At 38.5% G+C, this 25413-nt stretch overlaps 1 protein-coding gene and 1 long non-coding RNA gene across 5 annotated transcripts in view; both read right to left on the bottom strand.

The window, feature by feature from the left end:
- The window catches only part of TSPAN7 (tetraspanin 7), a 131290-nt gene that overhangs the window by 93861 nt on the left and 12016 nt on the right, over positions 1-25413 (bottom strand). The gene's annotated exons all lie outside the window — the stretch shown is intronic.
- Positions 1-25413, bottom strand: part of LOC147340162 (uncharacterized) — a 38936-nt gene that overhangs the window by 3399 nt on the left and 10124 nt on the right. Inside the window, exons 2-3 of one of the 3 annotated variants that reach the window (XR_015158970.1) lie at positions 25174-25413; positions 1-24793 (exon numbers count right to left, since the gene is read on the bottom strand). The exon at positions 1-24793 is cut by the window's left edge and continues 3399 nt beyond it. This is a non-coding gene — a long non-coding RNA (uncharacterized LOC147340162). The other 2 variants (XR_015158971.1, XR_015158969.1) reach the window with 2 other exon arrangements.

The following is a 25413-nucleotide window of genomic DNA, read 5'->3' as shown; positions in this document are numbered from 1 at the left end:
ATTGGAGAGGGTTGCCATTTCCTTCTCCAGGAAGTATAGCAATTATTAGAGTATAGCCAATTAACAATGTTATGATAGTTTTAGGTGAACAGCAAAGGGACTCGGCCATACACATACATGTAATCATTCTCCCCCAAACTCCTCTCTCATCCAGGTTGCCACATAACATTGAGCAGATTTCCCTGTGCTATACAGTAGAACCTTGTTGGTTATCCATTTTAAACATAGCACTGTGTACATGTCCATCCCAAACTCTGTGTTTCTGTTTAAAGACATTTATTTTATAATATACTGTTGGTTCACTAACATTAACTCATGGCCAAAATCACTAGGGCCCGTGCCTGAACGAAGCTTATTTAACACACACATTTTCTCTGTAAGGCACATCACAGCCTTCTTATGCTGAGGGAACACTAGTCAGCACTTCAGCACTATACTTGGGGGCCATTTTTAAGAAGTAAAATCACCAACAAAAAGCACAAAAATGGGGACAAAGTGGTACTTAGTAGACTGCAAAGAGGACACTTAGTTAAAATATGAGAGCTGAAACAAGGCTAAGCACTGCATCCTTCAGCCTCCAATGGGAGTATCTGTGTCAGGTGACTCAAACTTTTTGCAACTCTGTGTGTCCATGAATGACTACAAGCGCAGTGAGTATTGATTTGGGGATTACAAATGGGTTTTAGCACAAATCCGAAAATACAGAATCCATGAAAAATGAGGGCTGACTACATCTCCAAGGGATCATTCTCAACCTTAAGGTATCAACAGGGATTCAGTAACAATGTGAAATCTTTATTTTTTTCACCATTTCCCAAGTAATTTTATTTTCTTTCTTTTAATTTTTATTGGACTATAGTTGCTTTACAATGTTGTGTTTGTTTCTACTGTACAGCAAAGTGAATCAACTATATATATACATATATATATAATCCCTTGTTTTTTGGATTTTTTTTAAAATTTCCTTCACAATGCCAAATTTTTAGCCATGTACTTCCCCCCAATGAGTTCAAATGTGTCTCTTTAGACATTATATCAAAAGGACCCTTTTGTTCATCTTCTGTGAGCTAGGAAAAACCCAGTTATAAATCAGTTTTTTTTTTTTTTTTTGGCCACATTGCTTGGCATGTGGGATCTTATTTCCCCAACCAGGGATAGAATCCATGCCCTCTGCATTGGAAGTGAAGAGTTATAACCACTGGACTGCCAGGGAAGTCCCTATAAATCACTTTTTTTAAATCTTAGAAAAAGCAAAACTTTGGAGAAGACAGATGTTCTTGTTTCAGAAAAAGAAAAATGAAAAGAACCAAGAAGAAATTCTTCATGCCCTGATTCCTCAACAAATTGTTCATCTTCTAAGTTAGTGCTTCTTGAACTTTACTGCGCTCATGAATTCCCTGGGAATCTTGTAAATAATGTAAATCTTGATTCAGGAGGTCTGAATTCTTTATTTCTAAGAACTCCCAGATGATGCCAAGGTTGCACATACTTTGAGCAGCAAAATTTATTTCTACTCAAGAAATTCATCAGCCCCACCATGGACCTATATTCAACAATCATGCCTTAGATTTAAAAAAAACAAAAACAAGCACTTCAGTTTAAGATTATGTTACATAGTAAAATGCAACTAAGCTTTCAGAATATCAACAGTGCTATATGTAAAACAGCCTAAACAATGGCATTCAATTTCCTACCCAAGTCTATCAGTGTTGTCGGGAAATTAAAACAGTATTAGAATCTCTGAAGGGCTTCTCAGGTGGGTAAAAAGCCCACCTGCTACTTTGGGAAACCTAAGAGACACGGGTTTGATCCCTGGCTCAGGAAACTCTCCTGGAAAAGGGAATGGCAACCCACCCGAGTATTCTTTCCTGGGGAATCCCATGGACAGAGGAGCCTGGCAGGCTACAGTCCATAGGGTCGAAAAGAGTTGGATGCAACTGAGCAAACATATTAGAATCTCAATATTGCTTTCCAAATAAGACCTCGGATTTGGGGGTATTTTTCTCTTCTTCCAACGGACCACTAGCAGCATTAAGGAAGTAAAGGAACAGTCATCTGAAAGGTACAGAATGCTTCACCTCCTAGCAGCTGACATAGTGGGCAAAGTACCACTTGACCATTTTAACATGCAGATAAGGGCTAGGGTTATTAGGAAGCTGTTCTCTGCAGATAAAGGCATTTGCTTCTCCTTGCCTTTGAGCTCTTACCCCCAGATACATACAATCAATCAAAGATGACTTTGTGAAATAAAGGACAGCAGAAGTGCATATCTGGTGACCTGTCATTGCGGAAGGAAATCTGGCACCAAGGAGCCTGTGAGGAGAACACTGTGATGCAAAAGCCCCAGTGGAAATTTGGCTCCCAAGATAGAGTTCAGAGGAACATTAGTCTCCCACAAAGATTTGCAAAGCTGCAAAAATAACAGCATAGCAGATAAAAAGAAGAGTGGGTTCACTGGTGCTTCAATGAGTGAAAATTGCTCAGTAGTGTCGAGCAACCCCATGGACTATACAGTCCATGGAATTCTCCAGGCTAGAATACTGGAATGGGTAACTTTTCCCTTCTCCAGGGGATCTTCCCAACCCAGGAATCGAACCAGGGTCTGCTTCATTGCAGGCAGATTCTTTAACAGCTGAGCTATCAGGGAAGCCTGCTTCAGATGGGCAGACATTAACGGAAGGCAGAGAGTAAGAACTGCCTTTGGGGCTATTCAAGACTGATCCTTCCAGGCTACTGATTGCAACTTGATACTTTGTGTTTGCAATTTTAAAAATTCCAAGTTCCATTTGAGACCAAGCTTAGGGTTCTCCATCAGGCAAGCAAGTCTGATTTTCCATGCCACTTGAAAACTATCCATAGTGGTCTTTTCCCTTTAAACCAAGCTTCTTTCAGCACACATGGCACCAGAGGCAACTAAGAAGAAAAAATTACTATCTTCAATTGACTATCATGATGGTAACCCCAGTTTTGTTGTATTTTTAAACTTGACAAAATGCAGATAATTATACTTCTAGAAGCCAATCCCAGCTTTGGCTACGAATTAAGGACATTTCAGAACATACATAAGAGAGTTCTAGGAAAACAGATATTTAAAGAAAGAGGGAGGAATGACTACAGGAATCTAATGCTCAAGGGATGAAGACTAGGTATTACAAGGGGTGTATTTGAAATACTGACTCTTTGTGACCCCATGGACTGCATGTAGCCCACCAGGGTCCTCTGGGATTCTCCAGGCAAGAATACTGGAGTGGGTTGTCATTTCCTCCTTCAGAGGATCTTCCTGATCCAGGGATCCAAACTGGCTCTCCCGCATTGCAGGCAGACTATTTACTGACTGAGGCACTAGGGAAGCCCTATTTGAAATACCAAACACATTAGAGAAAGTCCTCATCTACACTCCTATACAAATTTATTTTTGCTTCACTCAAAACCATGAGAGGAAGGAAATGCAAAGACAGGCTACTATTTTCTGATATTAATGAGAAATTTTTCAAGCAGACAGAAGGACAAAAAGGGATATTGTGTTCTATGAATCCCACTTCTAGGAATCTATAGTAAGGAGACATCTCCAATACAAAAATACTTAGGCAAAGATTACTCATTGTAAAATCATTGTAATCATAAAATATCAGAAACAACCTAAACATCAATACACAGTTGAGTGCTTAAACTATGAAACACACAGCCACACAGCAGTGTTTTGCTACCATAAAAAATAAGGAAGATCTCCATAAATTGATATGGAATGGTTTGCAGGATAGACTATTAAGTGAAAAGGCAAAATGCAAAAAAATATATCTATGGTTATACTACACTTCGGAGAAGGCAATGGCACCCCACTCCAGTACTCTTGCCTGGAAAATCTCATGGACAGAGGAACGTGGTAGGCTGCAGTCCATGGGGTTGCAAAGAGTCGGGCTCGACTGAGTGACTTCACTTTCACTTTTCACTTTCATGCATTGGAGAAGGAAATGGCAACCCACTCCAGTGTTATTGCCTGGAGAATCCCAGGGACGGGAGAGCCTGGTGGGCTGCCATCTATGGGGTCGCACAGAGTTGGACACGACTGAAGCGACTTAGCAGCAGCAGCATACTACACTTCATGTAAGAAAAAAGAGGCTATAAGAAAACATTCATGTAGCTGCTCATTTGTGCAAAAAAAAAAAAAAAAATAAGGCTAAACCAGAAACTAAAGAAATTGGTTATCTAGTGAGATGGACAGGAAGGGATGGAAAGGGGAGCAAATGGGAAGAAATAGTAGGGATGAGGAGGGACTGACACTTGTGAGTTCACCCTTTTGTATAACTCTGACTTTGAGAACCATGGTGATGTTGACATACCAAAAATATAGATAATTAAAATCAACCAGCATGTGTGTGCTTTAGGGGAAGAGAGCAAAATGGAATGCAAACACTAAGAATTCAACTGTATCACAAGTGAATAATGTAACCACACTGAAGAGGATGAGGCAAAAAAAAAAAAGAATTAGTCTTAGTAACTGGAAATAGAATTTTAACTTGAAACTGTTAAGACCAAAAAGAAACTGTGCCTAAAATTGTACTCTAACTAGTAAATGTGTTTCCCACAAGAGTTTGGGTTAGAAATTCTCAAACCACTTTTGTATACTAGGATTAAGGAAGTTAGCAAACATATTTACATATATTGTAGATAATGAGAGTCTTACTTCTCACATCAGAGAAAGAAGGCTAGAATAAGCCATGGATTGGAATCAGAGGTATAAATATGAGCTCATGACTGGATAATAGAACAGACACACAAAAGAATGAAAGAAGACAGATACAGACACATGTGTTTGCATGGTTAGTTAGTTCAGTCACTCAGTCGTGTCCGACTCTTTGCGACCCCAAGAATCGCAGCATGTCAGGCCTCCCTGTCCATCACCAACTCCCAGAGTTCACTCTGACTCAGGTCTATCGAGTCAGCGATGCCATCCAGCCATCTCATCCTCTGTCGTCCCCTTCTCCTCCTGCCCCCAATCCCTCAGTTATGTCTTAACCCTTAGGAGGGCCTAGAAGCAATAACATTCCAGCACCACAAATGGACACTAGAACCCTGGCTCTAACTTCTAAATACCATTCTGCAATAAAAGGCAACAAGAAAGGGTGGGGACAGAAAAAACATTTCTAGAAACACTGGCTAATAAGCCAACAGATGAGATAAAACAGAATCATTAAGAAATAATCAAAAGTAAGGCAGAATCAAGGGATAAAGAAAAGGTGGGACAAATAGGAAACACTGCAATATAATATTTAGATTTAAACCTAATCATATGAATAATCATATTAAATGCAAGTAGTTTAAACACCGCAATAAAAAGGGAGAGACTATCAATTTGGATAAAAAAGCAAAGTGTGTATCTTGTATCCAACTATATGCTGAATACAAGATACATACTTTACATATAAAGTCACAAATAGGTTAAAAGTAAAAGAAGAGAAAATATATATCATACAAACACAGTCAAAAGAGAACTGGAATAGCTATATTAATATCAAAGTACATTTCAAAGTAAAGAATATTACTAGGGATGAAAAATGTCCATTTCATAATGGAAAAAGTGCTCAATTTATCACAAGGACACTTAAGAACAGAGCTTCAAAATACATGAAGCAAAACTGATAGAACTTCCAGGAGAATTAGACAAATCCAGAATTCTAGTTGGAGATTTCAAAAGAATATTTCAATTGATAAAACAAGTATTGGAAAAACTCGTTAAGGATAAATTTGACCATTATCAACGTTGCCATACATAGAACATTCCACACAAGAGAAAAATACATATTATTTTCTAGCACACATGAAACATTTGCCAAGACCTTATTCTGGGCATTTTAATGACTTTCAATAAATTTAAAATGGTTTCAAGTCATATCAAGTATATCTTTCTCACAAAGAAATTAATTTAGAAATCAATAAAACACATTCCAGCTATTTGGAAACAAAGTAACACTATTCTAAATCATCCATGAGTTAAAGAAAAAAAATCAGAGACATTAGAAAAAATTTCGAACTGAATGAAAATACAAGATATTACAAATTTGGGAATGCAGCTAAAACAGTATTTAGGGGGAAAGTTACAGCATTCAATGCCTATATTAGAAAGGAAAAAAGATCTCAGATCTCAAATCCATGATTTCATCTTCTACCTTAAGAAACTTGGGGAAAAAACATTGAACCCAACATCAGTAGAAGACAAGAAATAAGATCAGAGCCAAATCAATAAAATTTTAAAAAGTTAAAAAAAATAGAGAAAAATCAATAAAACAAAAACTTGCTCTTTCAGAAGAGGAATAAAGTTGATAAACCTCTAGCAGATTGATGTAGAAAAAGAGAACGAAGATACAAATTTCAACGTAAAGATGAGAAAAGGAAACATCACTATAGATTCTACAAATATTGAAAGCATAATCAGAGATTATTATTAAAAAGCATTATGCTGATAAATTTGATAACCTACATGAAATGGACTAATTCCTTGAAAGATACAAACCACCACAGCTCACTCAAAAAAAATTTAGATAAACTGAATAGATTTATGCCTTTTAAAGGAACTGAATTTATAGTTTAATACCTTCCCGTAAAGAAAACTCTAGGCCCAGATGGCTTCACTGGTGAAGTCTATCAAATATTTAAGGAGGAATTAATACCAATTTTGTATGATCACTTTCAGAAAATGGAATAAAAAGGAAGAGCAATCAGGAGGTTGATTATAACACTGCTTGATGTTAAGCATTATTATAACGCTTCAGTAATCAAGGCAGTATGGGGGTAGACTAAGTATAGAAAAATGGATGGAGCACAACACAGAGTATAGACATGGAGCTATACAAATAGAGAACCGATTATCAACAAGGGTGCGAAGTCCATTTAGTAGGGAAAAAACAGTCTTTTCAACAAACAGTGTTCAAACAGCTGGATACCCATATGCAAAAAATATACAAATAAACTTGAATCCACACTTTGTACTATACAAAAAAATCAAACCAAAATTGATTATAGACCTGACTGAATACAGAACATAAAAGTATAGAACAGCTAGAAAAGAACACAGGAGAAAACTTTAGTGACCTTGGGTTAGGCAAAGATTTCTTACATATGAAACCAAACACATGATCCTTAGAGGGATAAACTGATAAAGATCAAAAACACAAGCTCTTTCAAAGACACTGTTAAGAGAATGAAAAATAAGCCGCAGACTGGGGAAAAATATTTGTAATTCACATATCTAATAAAGGACTTGTATGGAAAAAATATAAAAAACTCTCAACACTCAACTTTAAGAAAATAACCCTTCAAAAACTAACGGGAAAAAAATTTGAATAGACATCTCACCAAAGAATATATGTAGATGCAAATAAGCACATGGAAAAATGCTCAATATCATTAACCATTAGGGAAATACAAAGGAAAACTACAATGAGATATCACTACACATCTTTAAAATATATAAAAATTTTAAAACTTACCATGCCAAGCGTTGGTGTGGATATGGAGAAACTGGAACTTTAGGTGTGAATATAAAACCTTATAATCATTTTGGAGACCAGTCTGGCAGTTTCCAGAAAAGTTAAACAGATACCTACCATATATGATCCAGCGATTTGACTCCTGGTATTTACCCAAGAAAAATGAAAGCATATATCCAGAGAAACATTTGTACATAAATATACATAGCAGCTTTATTGCTGACTGCCAAAAATTAGAAAAAACACAAATGTCTGTCCATCAACGAATGAATGAGTAAACAAACTGAGATACAACCTTTTAATGAAAAACTACTCAGGAATAAAAATGAATAAACTTGAAATGAAATTTAAAAAGAAATGAAATAAATACACATTGCCTCAAGATGAATCTCAAAGTAATTTTGCTGAGTGAAAAAAAAACAGATTAAAAAATACATACTGCATGTTCCAAGTATACAAAATTCTGGGAAAAGTTAATTACAGTAATGGAAAACAGATCAGTAGTTGCCTGGGAATGGGGAGTGGCATGATAAATACGCTCACTTTCTTAACTGTGATGATTCCCAGGTATGTATGTATGTATGTATACACACACACACACACACCAAAATTTAGACTGTACTCTTTAAATATGTTTAGTTAACTGTATGTCAATGATATCTCAATAATATCATTAAAAACAATCAAACAAAATCCTATGTTTTATTTCCATGTCTATTTCATGCCACCCACCATTGGAATATAAACTCCTTTAAGAGCAATGAGTATGTTAGACATTCATGCCCAGGCTAAAAGACATGAACCATTTCCAAAGCCTATGACACTGTAAAACTAAAGGGAAATTTTCTTAGAAATTAAAAGACAGCATTTATTAGGTAACTTCGATCAATGACTCAAGTAGCAAAGATAAATAACTTTATGCAATTAAAAGTAATGACTTAAATACAATAGAGTAAAATTTTAATCCAGCTCATGAGGTATGAGACAATTAGGAAAAAATGGGTGAGAGAGGCATAAAATTGCTTGAGAAAAGGAGAATCCAGACCAGACCAGAAGTGCTCAGCTATAACGACTTAGGACTATGACCAGTTGGATCACAAAGAAGTAAATGGACATTTATTCCAATATACAATACAGCATTATAGCTATATATGAGTTTACTTTTTATTTTATCAAATTCATAATTTATATGGCTCCTCCCTCATACATTAGAAAGGAATGACAAATTAGGTAATCTGCAACAACAATAACAAAATGGATTGACAGCTTTACTCTATAAACACTCTTATAAAATAATACAGTAACAGAAAGACAGTCAGATAAAAGGACAGACAATTCATGAAAAACAAATAGACTTTCAAAGGATCACTTTATAATTAAAATATTTATATATAATTTACCATTTTAATCTATGAATTCTAAATTTTTAGAAATATTTATCAATGGCAAAAGAGTACTGTAATTGACATTTTCTTCCACATTTAGCAGAGGGATATTGGCAAACATCTTTCCTGAAAGCTCTTCAAGCCAAAGTTTTTAATATTTAAAAACATTTATATTTAATTCTACCATAAATAAATTAGCTTAAGCAAGTAATGAAATGTAAACCAAAAGATTTGCGAAGTTACTAATCACAATTTTCTATTAGCAAAAAACTAGAAACAACCTATAAATGCAACAGCAGGGAAACTTCTAAATAAATGAACCTCAGGATGGAAAAATACATGGCCATTTAAAGCTATTTTTAAAGAATTTTTTTTAAAACATGGGAAAATTCTGATTGAAGGAGAAATATCTGGACACAAATCTGTTTAGAACAGTATGATTCCAAATCTCTCACTCCTCCAGATTTTGAAAGTTTTGCCCTGCTCTTTAAGTACTTTCATCAAATTATGATTTTAGTGGCTTACTGCCAACCATATGGCTAACCAACTAAAGGCCTGAAAGCATCATCAAACAAAAATTCTGAACTCAGAAAATCCAACCCATCCTTCTCATGCTAACCTGGCGACAGTCTGGGGGTTTAATAACCGCAGATCCATCAACAAAACACCCTCCATTTCAAGAGGGACAGGAAATAAGCAGTGAAGAAAAATAGGTGCAAATGGGAAATTCAAATGCCTGAGATTTTTGCCCAGACTCTAGTTCATTATCAAGAATAATCTGGGATCATTCTGTAATATTAACACCCTCTTTGAAACAAAGATAAGGTCATTCCAAAATATAATATCACTTCTTCCAAGTGAATATCACATATTTCCAAGAGTGACACAACATTCACTCTTGGAACTCAGTTGCCAAGATGGCACCACCTTGGGCTGAGAGGCCAAGGAATAAAGGACTGAGGACAAACATCCCCACAGAAAAAAATCTTTTCTTAGCATTTGAAATGTTGTTCCAAAGAGTCCTGATTTTCTCAGGTCAGAAGCCTTTTCATCCTGAATATTCTGAAATACTAAGATTACCATAAGGGATGACAGAAATGATCCCAAGATTACATGGTGGAATTGGCAGAATTATTCAATATGACTTTATCCAACCATTCTTGATGGGCACATAAGACCAAGAAAGGAAAATCAGCAAACACAGCATTTTCAATTTGGGTGTACATTTTTTTTTCCTTTTCACAGAGTATGATTTCAATGCTGTTGATAGTTTGCCACACAAATAAAACCAGCAAGATTCCTATGGTTGTTCCAAGCCATAGCCTACAGTGTTAGAACAAAGTTAAATACCTCCTAAATGCTGCAATGCTCCAATCCTTACCTCATTTTTTATTATACACAATTGTTATATTCTCATTAGAGCACAATATGACCATAAATCAAGAGTAACTGCTTACACCACCTTTCTACCTAACTTTTCCATTTTTCTCTTTGAGACATGTGGACAAACTCCCCATGAAACCTGAAATATGAATACCACCTTTACTAGAAAGCAAACTAAAGGGGAAAAGTGAAAACACTAGCCAAGCACTCAGACTCACTTATCACTCCAAGTCTCATCTCAAACCATCTCCCAAACTCCAATTACAGCAATTAGTGGTCAAGGCAGAGCTCCCCCTCTGAGAATGTGGTTCAGCAAAATAAGCAAGGGTTTCCATTCGCTTTACCGCAGACAACTGCTACTACTTACCGAGGTTAAAGTCAACCACCAAAATAGCCAACATTCTGGAAATTAGCCTCTAGGAGAAAAATGCATATTCTGTATTTGCTTTCAAATACCAGTTTTAGTTTAACCTGCATGAACCTAAAAAACACTACAAAGTGCAAAGGGAATCCAAAAAGTTGTAGACCATAAAATTCAGTACTAAAGATAGAAGCTAATATAGGTTTTCTGTTTTACACTGAAGCAACTATCATCTAAGCCAGTCTTTCAGAGGTCTGAAAGCGACTCCTCCCCCAGTAAAAATAAAGCACCTACTAGATTCATATTAAAATAGAGTGAAATTCAGAACTCAGCTCAAGGGCATTATCCTTCACAAACTACCATATACATTCCACCTATTATCCATGAGCTACTCATTAATACTTGAATTACTTTAAGTTTCCTTCTGCCCTGGAAGATAGTATCATTTAATAAACATATGTGAAGCTACAGAATTAAAATTTAAACACATTAGCCATGATTGCAGCGGTGGTTGCACAACATATACATTTGTCAAAATTCACCAAACCTTACACTTAAAATTGGCAAATTTTATTGTGTAAGTGTGTGTGTGTGTGTGTGTATAAAATCTCTCCAACAATATGAATCATATTAGAGCTCCACGGAACGTGAATGTGAACTGATAATTCACTCATAAAATATGTATGTAACAGTGACAGAGAGGGAAAGAGAAAAACTAACATATACTACCTCAGGCCTTCTCAGCCCCAGTATTACTGACATTTGGGGCCAGATGCTCCTTTGTTGTGGGGGAGTAATCTTGTAGGATGTTTAACAGCGTCAGGGGCCTCCACCCACTGGACACCAGTTGCATCTTTTCCCCTTTGATTGTTACAACTGAAAATGTTTCCAGACATTGCCAAATGTTCCCTGGGAGGAAAGCCACCGCCTGGTTGAGAACTCTGCATAGCTCCTTTTTACAAGATCTATTATGTAATTATGTAAATTCAGCTAAAGCTAGAGGTAACAATCACAGAAAAAGAAAAAAAATGGTGAATGATGACTTAGGACTTATACAGGATACTTTCAAATATAGGAAATGAATACAATCAATGCCCTCCTCCATAGCTAAAGACAGGTAACTCTGAAAACACTTCAAGTCCATTTTTCCACCTTTTGTTGTTAAGGTTTCATAGCTATACATCATCACCATGGACCAACTCTCTCAATAACTTTGTAAAGTGGTCATTTGTTCTGGTGGAACATAAAGGAATTAAAGAACTGATTACACACTCTGAGGACAGAATGCAAATAAGCCCCAGACTTTCAATGAAAATGACATTTTAAAACTCAAGTCCTTAAATTCAACATTTGGTGACATTCAAAGCCCTAGATGTCTGTTGACAGATGAATGGACAAAGAAGTTGTGGTGCATAACTCAGCCATAAAAATTGAACACATTTGACTCAGTTCTAATGAAGTGGATGAACCCAGAGCTTGTTATACAGAGTGAAGTAAGTCAGAAAAAGAAAGACAAGGTATATTAACGCGTATATATTGAATCTACAAAGATGGTACTGATGAACCTATCTGCTGCTGCTGCTGCTGCTAAGTCGCTTCAGTCGCGTCCGACTCTGTGCGACCCCAGAGATGGCAGCCCACCAGGCTCCCCCGTCCCTGGGATTCTCCAGGCAAGAACACTGGAGTGGGTTGCCATTTCCTTCTCCAATGCATGAAAGTGAAAAGTGAAAGTGAAGTCGCTCAGTCGTGTCCGACTCTTAGCGACCCCATGGACCGCAGCCTACCAGGCTCCTCCATCCATGGGATTTTCCAGGCAAGAGTACTGGAGTGGGGTGCCATTGCCTTCTCTGATGAACCTATCTATAGGGCAGCAAAGGAGACACAGACATAGAGAAGAGACTTGTGGACACAGTGGGGGAAAGAGAAGGTAGAACAAATTAAAAGAGTAGCATTAAAACATATACATTACCATATGTAAAATTAGATAGCCAGTAGAAATTTGTTGTATGATGCAGGGAGCTCAAACCAGTGATCTGTGACAGCCTAGAGGGGTGGGATGGGGTGGGAGGGAGGTTCAAGACGGAAGGGACATATGTATACCTATGGCTGATTCATGTTGCTGTACGGCAGAAACCAACACAATGTTGTAAAGCAACTATCCTCCAATTAAAATTAAATGCATTTTAAAAAAGAAAAAAAAATTGACACCATCTCTCAACAAAATCCCTATTAAATAAGGCCATATATGAGACACACTAAGTAAATAACTAGTTTGAACTGTCTACCTCCTAACACAATAGAGAACAAGCTTAAAAGAAATAAACTGTTTAATAATTCCATGTTTGGAAATATATTCCAAGGAAAAAACCCCCAAAAGAAGTTAGATCACAAACATTCAAAGCATTACTGATAGCAATTATTGCACAACTCCCAGTGCTGCAAACTAAGGCAAAGCAATAGACATAATATTTTATCAGACACATAGATGATGGTTGAAAGAAACCTGAGTTTCTAGTCCAATGCCTGGTCTCCAAACCACTGAGGGGACCTGAAGGTACGAAAGAGGGCTTACTGGCCATTTGCACAACTTCTTTTTTAAAGTGGTAGCTCCACTACCATCCAGGTAGTGGTGCTAAGCCGCAAGATTCAGAAAAACAAAGAAACAAGCACAGTCAGATGGATAAATGACCTGGTTAGCCATTACATATTTTTGTACTGCATACAAATTATTATTTGTATGCAAATACTATATAATATATTGTATATAAACATGAACAGTTAGATCTACAAAAAACAAAGTATAATTTGTTAGTCAAAAAAATCTTTCAGATTACAGAGTTAGGGGAAAAAATGAGATGCCTTTTTACAGGGAAATGAAATATGGCCCCAGAATTGATATAAGAATCAACAAGAAACATATGAGAATATAGACTTGCTCATTATTAACCAGGGGAACATAAATTAAAAGCACAGTGATGCTATTAAACATCCAGCAGGTTGGAAAAATGTTGAAGAGTTTAACAAAATCAAGTGCTGGAGAAGATGTAAAATAATTAGAATTCCCACCAACTTACAACCACTTTTAAAAAGAGTTTATTTTGTTTGGTTTGGTGTGTTTATTTTTTTTCCCACACTACACATTGAATGAAAATCAAAACGGAAGTTTCAGGAAATGGCAGGCAGGCTCACCCTAATTTTATTCGCTCATTCCAATCACAATTATATTTAACACCAGAGTGCTTTATATCATGTTGCTTGTTGTTGTTTAGTTGCTAAGTGGTGTCTGACTTTTATGTGACCCCATGGACCGCAGCCTCCAGGCTCCTCTGTCCATGGGATTACCATCTCTTAATTCCCCAGGTGTAAATTAACCAAGGCAGTCCTTTTCCATTTCTACTCCATGGTTTATATACCTCTCTTAAAAAAATTTTAAAAATCAGGTTTGTGTTTTTTCATGCTAAAAGAATAATTAGGAATACAAATCTGGTGCTGCTGGCAGTTGGGGGTGGGGGTCAGTGGCAGCCACCCAAAAGAATAAATTTGCTAAGTTACCTACTTCAGCACAGATAACTGGACTGATCAGATTAACAATGGTCAGCAAACAGCAAATAACACACTGAATTCTGCATCATCCAAATGCAAAACTCTGGGTCCTCCTTTTTCTTTGGGACTCAGTTCAAATGTCACCTGCTTAGGGAGGCTTTCTGTGATCACTGTATCAAGAAAGCCCCCATGCCACTGTCCCATGAACTCTGTCGTTCAGAGAACATATCACTGAAAATGTCATCTCTGCTTTCTTTTTTATTGTCCATTTTCCTCCCTTCCTAACAGAGTATCTTGTTCATTCTGTTAAATCCCAGAAACTGACATAGAACAGGCACCCAGTATTCCTAGAAAATTCCTTGAGCAAATGCAATGAATAAATAGGGAAGGCTGGCAGGTAAGCAGGTAAATGATTATCATACGAGTACTATCAGCAAACACACACAGAGAGACAGATAAATCTAACTTAGGCAGGTAACATGAAAGAACTACCGGTTTTCAGCAGATTGTTTTATTTCAGAACAATTGCCTCAACGTAAGAGATGGGATGTAATGAGGAGATAGGGAAAACAGGAAAACGCTGTAAAGGTGAGAGAAGAGTGGTAGTAAGACAGTGGTAGTAAGATGGAGAAAAGGAAAGTGATACGCAAGCTATTAGAGAATCAGAGCGTAGTGATTCACAGGATAAGAGTGAGGGTGAGGCCAAGCAAAACTCCAGCATTTATAACTTAGCCAACTGGAAATAACAAATACATATATAAGCAAAGATTTGGGAGAGGTAGGAATGAAAGGGGGGAAAACAAGACTAACTCCATTAATTGCTGGAGGGGGTTGTTGGGAGGCTCATATACAAAAGACAACATAACTTGGCATAAGCTGCTCAACCTGGACTTAACCTGAATGCAGCTTTTTCTGTCTCTCTGATCAATGGCCCCACCTACAAACAGGTTTTTTTTAATGTCTTCCAGAATCTTTATTAAACTTTACAATTGTAGGGACCTGATGCAGAGGGAAGTGAGAGGGCCCCAGAGCAGGGTCAGAAAATGTTGCCATGGTTACACAGGAACACTAGACTGAAGACAGGTCCCTTGAAGCTGGGCCCCAAGTCAACAGGCCCCAAGGTCCAAATCACTTCTTCTGCCACCTGATTGATCTGGGATGGTGATCTGGGATGGGAGAACAGTATCCCAGTTTGGATGATGGTAGAAGTAGAACACATGTGCGTTAACTAACAGAGTTCAAAGGCTAATTTCTGTTAATTATCTTTGTAATGTATGACAGGTTATTATCACTGTCTGTGTATGGTTGATCTTATGGTTTTAGAAAAGGCAGAGGAACCAGAGATCAAATTGCCAACATCTGCTGGATCATGGAAAAAGCAAGAGAGTTCCAGAAAAACATTTATTTCTGCTTTACCGACTATGCCAAAGCCTTTGACTGTGTGGATCACAATAAACTGTGGACAATTCTTCAAGAGATGGGAATACCAGACCACCTGACCTGCCTCTTGAGAAACCTATATGCAGGTCAGGAAGCAACAGTTAAAACTGGACATGGAACAACAGACTGGTTCCAAATAGGAAAAGGAGTACGTCAAGGCTGTATATTGTCACCCTGCTTATTTAACTTATATGCAGAGTATATCATGAGAAATGCTGGGCTGGAGGAAGAACAAGCTGGAATCAAGACTGCTGGGAGAAATATCAATAACCTCAGATATGCAGATGACACCACCCTTATGGCAGAAAGTGAAGAACTAAAGAGCCTCTTGATGAAAGTGAAAGAGGAGAGTGAAAAAGTTGGCTTCAAGCTCAACATTCAGAAAACTAAGATCATGGCATCCAGTCCCATCACTTCATGGCAAATAGATGGGGAAATAGTGTCAGACTTTATTTTTCTGGGCTCCAAAATCACTGCAGATGGCGATTGTAGACATGAATTAAAAGACGCTTAGTCCTTGGAAAGAAAGTTATGACCAACCTAGATAGCATATTCAAAAGCAGAGACATTACTTTGCCAACAAAGGTTCGTCTAGTCAAGGCTATGGTTTTTCCAGTGGTCATGCATGGATGTGAGAGTTGGACTATAAAGAAAGCTGAGCGCAGAAGAATTGATGCTTTTGAACTGTGGTGTTGGAGAAGACTCTTGAGAGTCCCTTGGATTGCAAGGAGATCCAACCAGTCCATCCTAAAGGAGATCAGTCCTGGGTGTTCATTGGAAGGACTGATGCTGAAGCTGAAACTCCAGTACTTTGGCCACCTGATGCGAAGAGCTGATTCGTTGGAAAAGACCCTGATGCTGGGAAAGATTGGGGGCAGGAGGAGAAGGGGACAACAGAGGATGAGATGGTTGGATGGTATCACCAACTCAATGGACTTGGGTTTGGGGGGACTCCGGGAGTTGGTGATGGACAGGGAGGCCTGGCGTGCTGCGGTTCATGGGATCGCAAGGAGTCAGACATGACTGGGCGACTGAACTTACTGACTGATCTTACAAGCAGAAAAGGAGGCCCATCTACTGGATGTGATTTTAGCAGCCTGGAAGGGACTTCCTTTTTAAAACTAGATCTTCTCCAGTGCACTCCAATGTCTTAAATTCTTTTCATTGGAGCGAAGATAGCTAATTACCCTCATATAGACAAGAATTCTTTTTGCCACCCATAGTGAGTAAAAATGACTGGTCAGATTGCTTCCTGAAAGCAAGTTCAAGGGAGGAAGCAAGATCACTCTAGCTAACAAACTTTTACTTGGTAATGGTGCCTGTGAGCTTTATCTGTGTTTCTATTTGTAGATTAGATAATTGTATTTAGGCTGGTGTCAGCTCCACAGGAAAATGCCTGATGATGCCCCCTGCTTTCAGCTTTGTTTCCTTAAAGCAAAGAGAAACTGCATCTCCATCAGTTTTTAACGCCTTGGCTTCCATCCTGTTCAAAGTGGTTGGGAGCATAAAAGACAAGTTCACACCCTTACCATTCTTACCAGCAGCAGGAGAAATTATACCCATGCAGTTTGGGCCAGTAATTTGGAGCCTTTCAGGCATATGATTTTTTTTTTTTTTTAATGAGAGTGGAAAGACTCTCAGGATTTCTTATGTCTTGACCACACAAGCCACAAACTATAAAGGGGAAAAGACATTTACAGGTTCAAACCTTTGGAAGTGAATGGGCAGTTGCCCAGCTGTTCAGGAGGAACCCTGAGCCTGACATTAGGACCCCTTAGACAGTCTTGAGCATCCACTATCTGTAAAAGAGTATAAATCTCACTTGGGAAACTGAAGTTTTGAAGTGGCAGGATCGGAAAAAATGTGACAAGATGGCCCTGGCTTCCATTTTCTACAAAGGAATCACGTGGGATAACTACTCCCACTGAAGTTGTAAATTTTGACCTTTCTGGAAAACCTAGACTTCTCCTTTGTGAATGAAGCCTTGACCAGCCTGTGGGAGCCAAGGCTGAAACCAATGAGGAGTTTACTTCACAGCAGTGTGGGTTCTCAAAAAATACCCTCTAACCCATCTACCAAGGTTGATCGGAGAACTGTGCCCCTGGACATTGAGCATCAGGCCAGGGCAGGTGGAGAGGTCCAAAGCAAAGCCTCATGTGAACATGACCTTGGGCTAAACTCTGAATCTTAGCTGCGTCTTCTCAAAATGAGGCATGGCAATTACTACCTCAACAGGCTGTTAAGAGGATTAAATAAGATAATGCATGTGAAGTGTTTATCCTTGTCCTTTCAGAAATGCTCAATAATCATGTAGCAACTATTAATAGTACCAACAATAACAACAACATCACCAAAACCTGAATACACTTAAGTGCATACAGTCGGTAGTGCCGTGTTGCTACCAGGACCATTTTGTAAATCTTGCTTTGCTCCATCTGGACCACTCAGCACTTTTCTCTCTTCCAGCAATAAAAATTCACTTGTAGGAAAACCATTTAAATCAAGAATTAAAATATCTTTTCCATCTCAAACCACTACATAACATGCTTATCAGCTACAGGGCTGGTAATCCAATCTGCCTTGGATTATTGTTTGTTTGTTTTGCTAAGTATGAAAAACACACCAAAATATAGTAAAAGCTCAGTTGTTTCATGATCCATATGCCACACTAGAAACTCTCTCAAGTCACATGGTAAGAAGATAAATATATATACTGCTGCTAAGTCGCTTCAGTCGTGTCCGACTCCTAGCGATCCCAGGGACTGCAGCCCACCAGGCTCCTCCATCCATGGAATTTGCCAGGCAAGAGTACTGGAGTGGGTTGCCATTGCCTTCTCCGAATATATATACTACTGTTCACCAAAACACCATTTCTTACAAGTAACAGGAAATAAGTGTCCACAGGCAGGAAAATGGATAAATAATGATATATCCATACAAAGAATCGACTAGATAAGAGGTCAGCAAACTTTTTCTGCAAAGGGCCAGATAGTAAATATTTTAGGCTTTCCAGGCAGTACAGCCTCTGTCACAAACTCTGCTGCTTGGTGTGAAACGGTTGTAGATAATACATGAAGTTTATTTACAAAAAGAGGTGGCTGGCTAGACTTGGCCCAGAGGCCACAGATTGTTAACCCCTGAACTTGATCCACATCCATCAAAACGGACACATGTCAAGCAATGTAGAGCCAAATACGCAAGTTTCAAAACAATATGCCTGGTATGATTCATTAACTCAAAGTTTAAATATCTGAAAGCACTAACTACTTTCTAATATTTGTGTATATGTATATATTAGTAAATGTATAAAAACAGGCTCAACTGATAAACTCTTGAGTTCATGACAGAGAGATGTAGGAGAATCAACTGCAATTTTTTTTTATATTTCTTTAAAATCCAAATATCCAACTCCAAAGCAAATAAGGCATAATGCCAAGACCTGATAAAGCTGGGTGGGAGAGACAGCTAATTATCACATTATTCCCTGTCTCAGGATTATATTTGAAAAACATCTCAAAAATTTATTTTTAAATGTTTAGTAAGAACAGGCATTTCCCTTTATTTTGAGGAGACAAGGCTTAAGAATCAAGTTAAATGTGTTTTTGCTCTGCATTAGTCTAATCCAATCGCTAAAACAGACAGAGGACTAAAGAACTGCTACATTATAAAGGAGTCCAGGTGTAAAAACAAACACTCTGAGAAAGAAAACTACGTACTATAAAACACCTAGAAAAAAAGTTGTTTTTAAAACAGCATTCACTGTTTTCTCAATTATAAAAGAATTTGTGCTATGTGTAAGAGGAGAAGAAAAACTTCGGGGGGGGGGGGGAAACAAAGAAAAATGTTACCCATGAATTACCCTATCACCCAACCATAACTATTAATATTCTGATGGGAGTAGCTGTCTAGGATTTGTTATGTGCATTTTTTACTTACAAAAATGGCATACCATATATACATTCTGTTTTGTAGACAGCTTATTTGAACAGCTTTTTTATTAGAATATTCATGGATGCACCTCTCTTTTCCTGGATTTTTATCTCAAAGTAGTACACATGCTATACACAGACTTCAGTCCTGACAGCTTAAAAGACTTTGATCGGACTTACCAGCCAAGTGGAGAAGTGCATTTCACCTCCATTCGTCATCTAGACCAAATCGAAGCTTCCTCAAAGCCCTCACTGAGTCACCACTCAGAGCTGCTTATTCTAAGCTGTTTATAACAAGTGTCAGGTTAGCTACCACTGCTGTAGACCAGGACTATCTAATGAAAAATACAACCTACAAAACTATTGCTTGTTGATCATGAAAACATCTCTTAAGGATAAAAACTAAAACAACTGCCAACCTTACTTTGCAAACAGAGCAGCTGTTGTTAAGGAGATTAATAAGTAACTTGCTCCAATAACTTGCACCTACCCTATAGCAGAACCTTCATCCCTTGAACAAGATTTACTGGAAACTCAGGGTTCCATTAAGCCAGAGTTAATGGCTGCTGGCTGAATGCTGTGCTACATCTACTACACTTCTTATCAGCAAGTAATTTAGCATCAACTGCACTGAGCCTCCAGGGAAGCTGGAAAGAATATTGTTTATAATCTCATGCCTCTTACATGAACAAATTGAGCTTTTCTCAACTTTGCATTTCCACAAAACCCTCTTTTCATTCCAAACCTGCCTTTGTAACAACTCCAAACATCCAACTAATCACCCGTCTTGCTTGGCCATGGAACATTACTGTTCAGTCGCTCAGTCATGTCCGACTCTTTGCGACAACATGAATCGCAGCACGCCAGGCCTCCTTGTCCATCACCAGCTCCCAGAATTCACCCAAACTCGATGTGCATTGAGTCAGTGATGCCATCCAGCCACCTCATCCTCTGCCGTCCCCTTCTCCTCCTGCCCCTCATTACTGTTAGGAAAAAGAAAAAGGAGGGGGGGATAAGGAGGAAAGGAATCATGCCCACTTGGCCATGCCTCACCAGAACCTAGAAAAGGCACTCTTTCTTCCAGGCTGGAAAGGAAAAGTATGGGATGCAGCAGATATGTCCAGGAATCTATGTAGTCTAGTGGCCAGGAGTTCACTGATCCCACTCACCCCTCCATCACTCCCACTGACGCACTTTAAACTTTTTCCCCGTGACTTCTCCCTGTTTCTTTCTCTTGTCCCTACACCAGCTGTCTCTCTTGTATCTCAAGTTCAAATGCCTAAAAAAGAACCGCTCCATTTGGATCTTACAAGTCTAATCATCTCAAGTTCCACTGACCAGCCAACAAGCAAATAGCCAAGTTCAGATCCTTTTCCTTGATCAATTAACTGCAACCGTGGTGGATGGCGGGAAGGGTCAAAAGTACAGAGACAGCCAAATCTAAAGAACTGCCCAGGCCACTTTTGCCAGCAGAAGACTAAAGTGAGCAAGCTTCTGAGAGCTGGCTGGTCTTTTAAAGCTACTGGTAACTCATGCGAAACATTTATTAGTCTCAAACCAACTTCTAAGGTCTGCATTTCCATGAAGGCATTACCAATATCCAGTTCATCAAGCAGGATAACACTGGGGTTCTCACTCATTCACAGATATCCTTGCCACAATATAAAGTGGCTTTCCACTGTCCTCTATTCTCCATTCCCATTTCACCCTGTATTAGACCTTTGGTCTTTCTTAGTTAACTTGGTTTCACTGTTTATTGCCTTTCTTATTCCAACCCAATCAGTTTATTTTTTCTTAGATTAGATCTATAAACAACTTTCAAAGTTACCACTCCCTGCTCAAAGCTATGGTCTAGTCATCTCATCCCCCTTCCCTCCCCTGCTGGCAGCCAAAATAGGTCCAAACGCTAACCCATGCAGACGACCCACAATAAGGCTTATGCCTACTTCCCAGACTCATCACATGCTTTGTCCCTTATTACAGCTAAACTCACTTCTGTTCCAACACACAAACCATTCTGTGGTCTCCAGACGTCTCTTTATAACACTTCCTCCATCTGATAGCATTTATTACCTTCCTAGGGCACCACTTGCCAAAATCCTGTCATTCTCCAAGGTCAGTTCTGTGCACATGGCCTTTCCAAACTCCCCAGCAAAATGAGCTCTCTCCCTTGGTCCCATAGCACTTAATTGAAACTTCTATTACTTCTAGTCCAGTGCTGTCCAGTAGAGATGTGTCTAAATTTCCTAGTAGCTACATTCAAATTGAAAAGATGAAATTTAATAATATTGAACTCAATGTCAAAAATACTACCATGTCAACATGTAATCAATATAAAAAGCGAGATATTTTGTATGTTTCCATATTACATCTTCAAAATCTGATATGTATTTTACACTTAGAGCATATCTCCATGAACTAGCCATACTGGAAGCGCTCAAGTGGCTGCCTTTTTGGATAAGGCATGATCAGCTCTTTCGAGCTAAAAATGGTATTGCTTCCTTCATTCCCACTCCATAAGCCCAAGTTAAGACTTTAAACTTTAATTTTCTTTTAGTCCCAAGCTTCTAATTTATCACTCCTCCTCTTTCCCCTTTGGTAACCATAAATTTGTTTTCTATGTCTGTCAGTCTATTTGTTTTGTAAATAAGTTTGTTTGTATCATTTTTTTTAGATTCCACATATGTGGTATCATATGATATTTGTCTTTAACTTACTTCACTTAGTATGGTAATCTCTAGGTTCATCTGTGTCGCTGCAAATGGCATTATTTCATTCTTTTTATGGCTGAGTAATATCCCACTGTGTGTGTGTGTGTGTGTGTGTGTGTGTGTGTGTGTGTGTGTATACATATATGTATATCAATATACACACACCACATCTTTACCTATTCATCTGTTGATAGATATTTCGATTGCTTCCATATCTTTGCTCCTGTAAACAGTGTGGTTATGAATGCTAGGGCACATGGACCTTTTCAAATTAAAGTTTTCATCTTTTCTGGGTATATGCCCAGGAGTGGGATTGTTGGATCATATGGTAGCTCTATTTGTAGTCTTTTAAGGAACCTCCATGCTGTTCTCCATAGTGGCAGTACCAATTTACATTCCCATCAACAGTGCAGGAGGGTTCCCTTTTCTCTACACCCTCTCCAGTATTTGTCATTTGTAGAGTTTCTGATGATGGCCATTCTGACTGGTGTGAGATGCTACTTCAATGTAGCTTTGATTTGCATTTCTCTAATAATTAGCAATGTTGAGCATCTTCTCATGGGCCTGTTGGCCATGAGGATGTCTTCTAAACTTTAGTTTTTCAGGCTATTATACCTTCCTTATATTGGTATCATCTAGAGCAGAAGTCAGCAAACTAAGGCCTAAGAGTCAAATCTAGCTGGCCACCTCTTTTTGTAAATAAAAGTTTTATTTTAATATCTTTGCTTATTCATTTACATTTGTCTATGTTGCAAGCAAATTCCAGAAAAACATCTATTTCTGATTTATTGACTATGCCAAAGCCTTTGACTATGTGGATCACAATAAACTGTGGAAAATTCTGAAAGAGATGGGAATCCCAGACCACCTGACCTGCCTCTTGAGAAACCTATATGCAGGTCAGGAAACAGTTAGAAGTGGACATGGAACAACAGACTGGTTCCAAATAGGAAAAGGAGTACGTCAAGGCTGTATATTGTCACCCTGCTCATTGAACTTATACACAGAGTACATCATGAGAAACGCTGGGCTGGAAGAAGCACAAGCTGGAATCAAGATTGCCAGGAAAAATACCAATAACCTCAGATATGCAGATGACACCACTCTTATGGCAGAAAGTGAAGAGGAACTCAAAAGCCTCTTGATGAAAGTGAAAGAAGAGAGTGAAAAAGTTGGCTTCAAGCTCAACATTCAGAAAACAAAGATCATGGCATCTGGTCCCATCACTTCATGGCAAATAGATGGGGAAACAATGGAAACAGTGACAGACTTTATTTTCTTGGGCTCCAAAATCACTCAGATGGCGACTGCAGCCATAAAATTAAAAGATGCTTACTCCTTGGAAGGAAAGTTATGACCAACCTAGATAGCATATTCAAAAGCAGAGACATCACTTTGTCAACAAAGATCCGTCTAGTCAAGGCTATGGTTTTTCCAGTGGTCATGTATGGATTCGAGAGTTGGACTGTGAAGAAAGCTGAGCACCGAAGAATTGATGCTTTTAAACTGTGGTGCTGGAGAAAACTGACAGTCCCTTGGACTGCAAGGAGATCCAACCAGTCCATTCTGAAGGAGATCGGTCCTGGGTGTTCTTTGGAAGGAATGATGCTAAAGCTGAAACTCCAGTACTTGTGGCCACCTCATGCAAAGAGTTGACTCACTGGAAAAGACTCTGATGCTGGGAGGGATTGGAGGCAGGAGGAGAAGGGGATGACAGAGGATGAGATGGCTGGATGGCATCACCGACTCGATGGACGTGAGTTTGAGTGAACTCCGGGAGGTGGTGATGGACAGGGAGGCCTGGCGTGCTGCAATTCATGGGGTTGCAAAGAGTTGGACACAACTGAGCGACTGAACTAAACTGATGTTGCTTTCACAGGACAATGGCAGAGTTGAGTAGACACAACAGAGACCATATGGCCCACAAAGCCTAAAATATTTACTATCAGGCCCTTTACAGAAACAGTTTGTCGATTCCTTCCACAGAGCAGTAATTCACAAAGTGTGGTCAGTAGGCCAGAGCTGGTCAGCAAGCCATTATCAGTCTCAAATGAGAAGGAGGTTCCATCAGAACGTAGATTTGTTTTTTTTCTATAAGATTTTCTTAATGAAGAAAGCAGTATATTAGCTAATAGTCTGGCACTGGGTCTGAGTCTCACTATAATTGTTTAATTGATTTTATTGTACTTATGTCACATAATTTAAAAAATTGTATAGGCAAATACAACAATTTTTTAAATAACACATTTATTTATTTAGGGCTGCACGGGGTCTTCATTGCTGTGCCTGGGCTTTTCTCTAGTTGCAGTGAGCAGGGGATGCCCTCTGGTTGTGGTGCACAGGCTCCAGGGTGCATGGACATCAGTAGTTGCGCTTCACGGGTTCCAGAGCACTGGCGAGGTAGTTGTGGCACACAAGCTTAGTTGCTCCACGGCATATGGGATCTTCCCAGACTAAGGATCAAACCTGTGTCGCCTGCACTGGCAGGCAGATTCTTAGTCACTGGACTACCAGGAAGTCCGATTTTTTAACTTCATTGCTTCTGAGGCTCCAACTTGGATAAAAGAAGTTTCTCTGATTCCTGTATTTATATATCATCTCTATACTTTCTTACAGAATTTTGTTTTGTGTTCATATCTAAGCATTTAAGCCAACTAGACTTTTTAATAAAATTCAAGTAAGGGCTCCAATTTTATTTTTTCCAAATATACAGTAGTATTAGAATAATTTAAATGTAGCCTTCTCTAAAATGAATGTCCCTTTTCATATATTATATACACTAGAATTTATTACTGGATTCTCTATTATTTCACTGACCCATTTGTCTCTTTATAAGTCAACATCATACTGAATTAACTAGGGACTTTATAGTTTTATTAACTATGCATTGCTATGTAACAATATTATAAGAATAAAACAGCACACAGTTACTACCTCAGAGTTTCGGTGGGGTCAGGAGTCTGGGCACAACTTTACTCTGTCTTCTGTTTCAAGATCTCATTAAGCTTCAAGTTGGGTGGTTGCAGTCTCATTTGAAGCCAAAATGGGGAAGGATGTGCTTCCAAGGTCACTCGACTGATGGAATCATTTTGTTCCTTGTGCACTGCCAAACTGAGGGCCTCAGTTTCTTTCTGACTGTCAGCAGAAGACTGCCTTCAGTTCCTGCCGCGTGGT

This window comes from Bos grunniens, chromosome X (genome assembly GCF_055505025.1).
Source record: "Bos grunniens cultivar Pamir isolate PY7600 chromosome X, Bosgru_T2T1.0, whole genome shotgun sequence".
Lineage (NCBI taxonomy): Eukaryota > Metazoa > Chordata > Mammalia > Artiodactyla > Bovidae > Bos > Bos grunniens.
The sequence above is the reverse complement of the archived record's forward strand: the minus strand, read 5'-3'. Positions and strand labels throughout refer to the sequence as shown.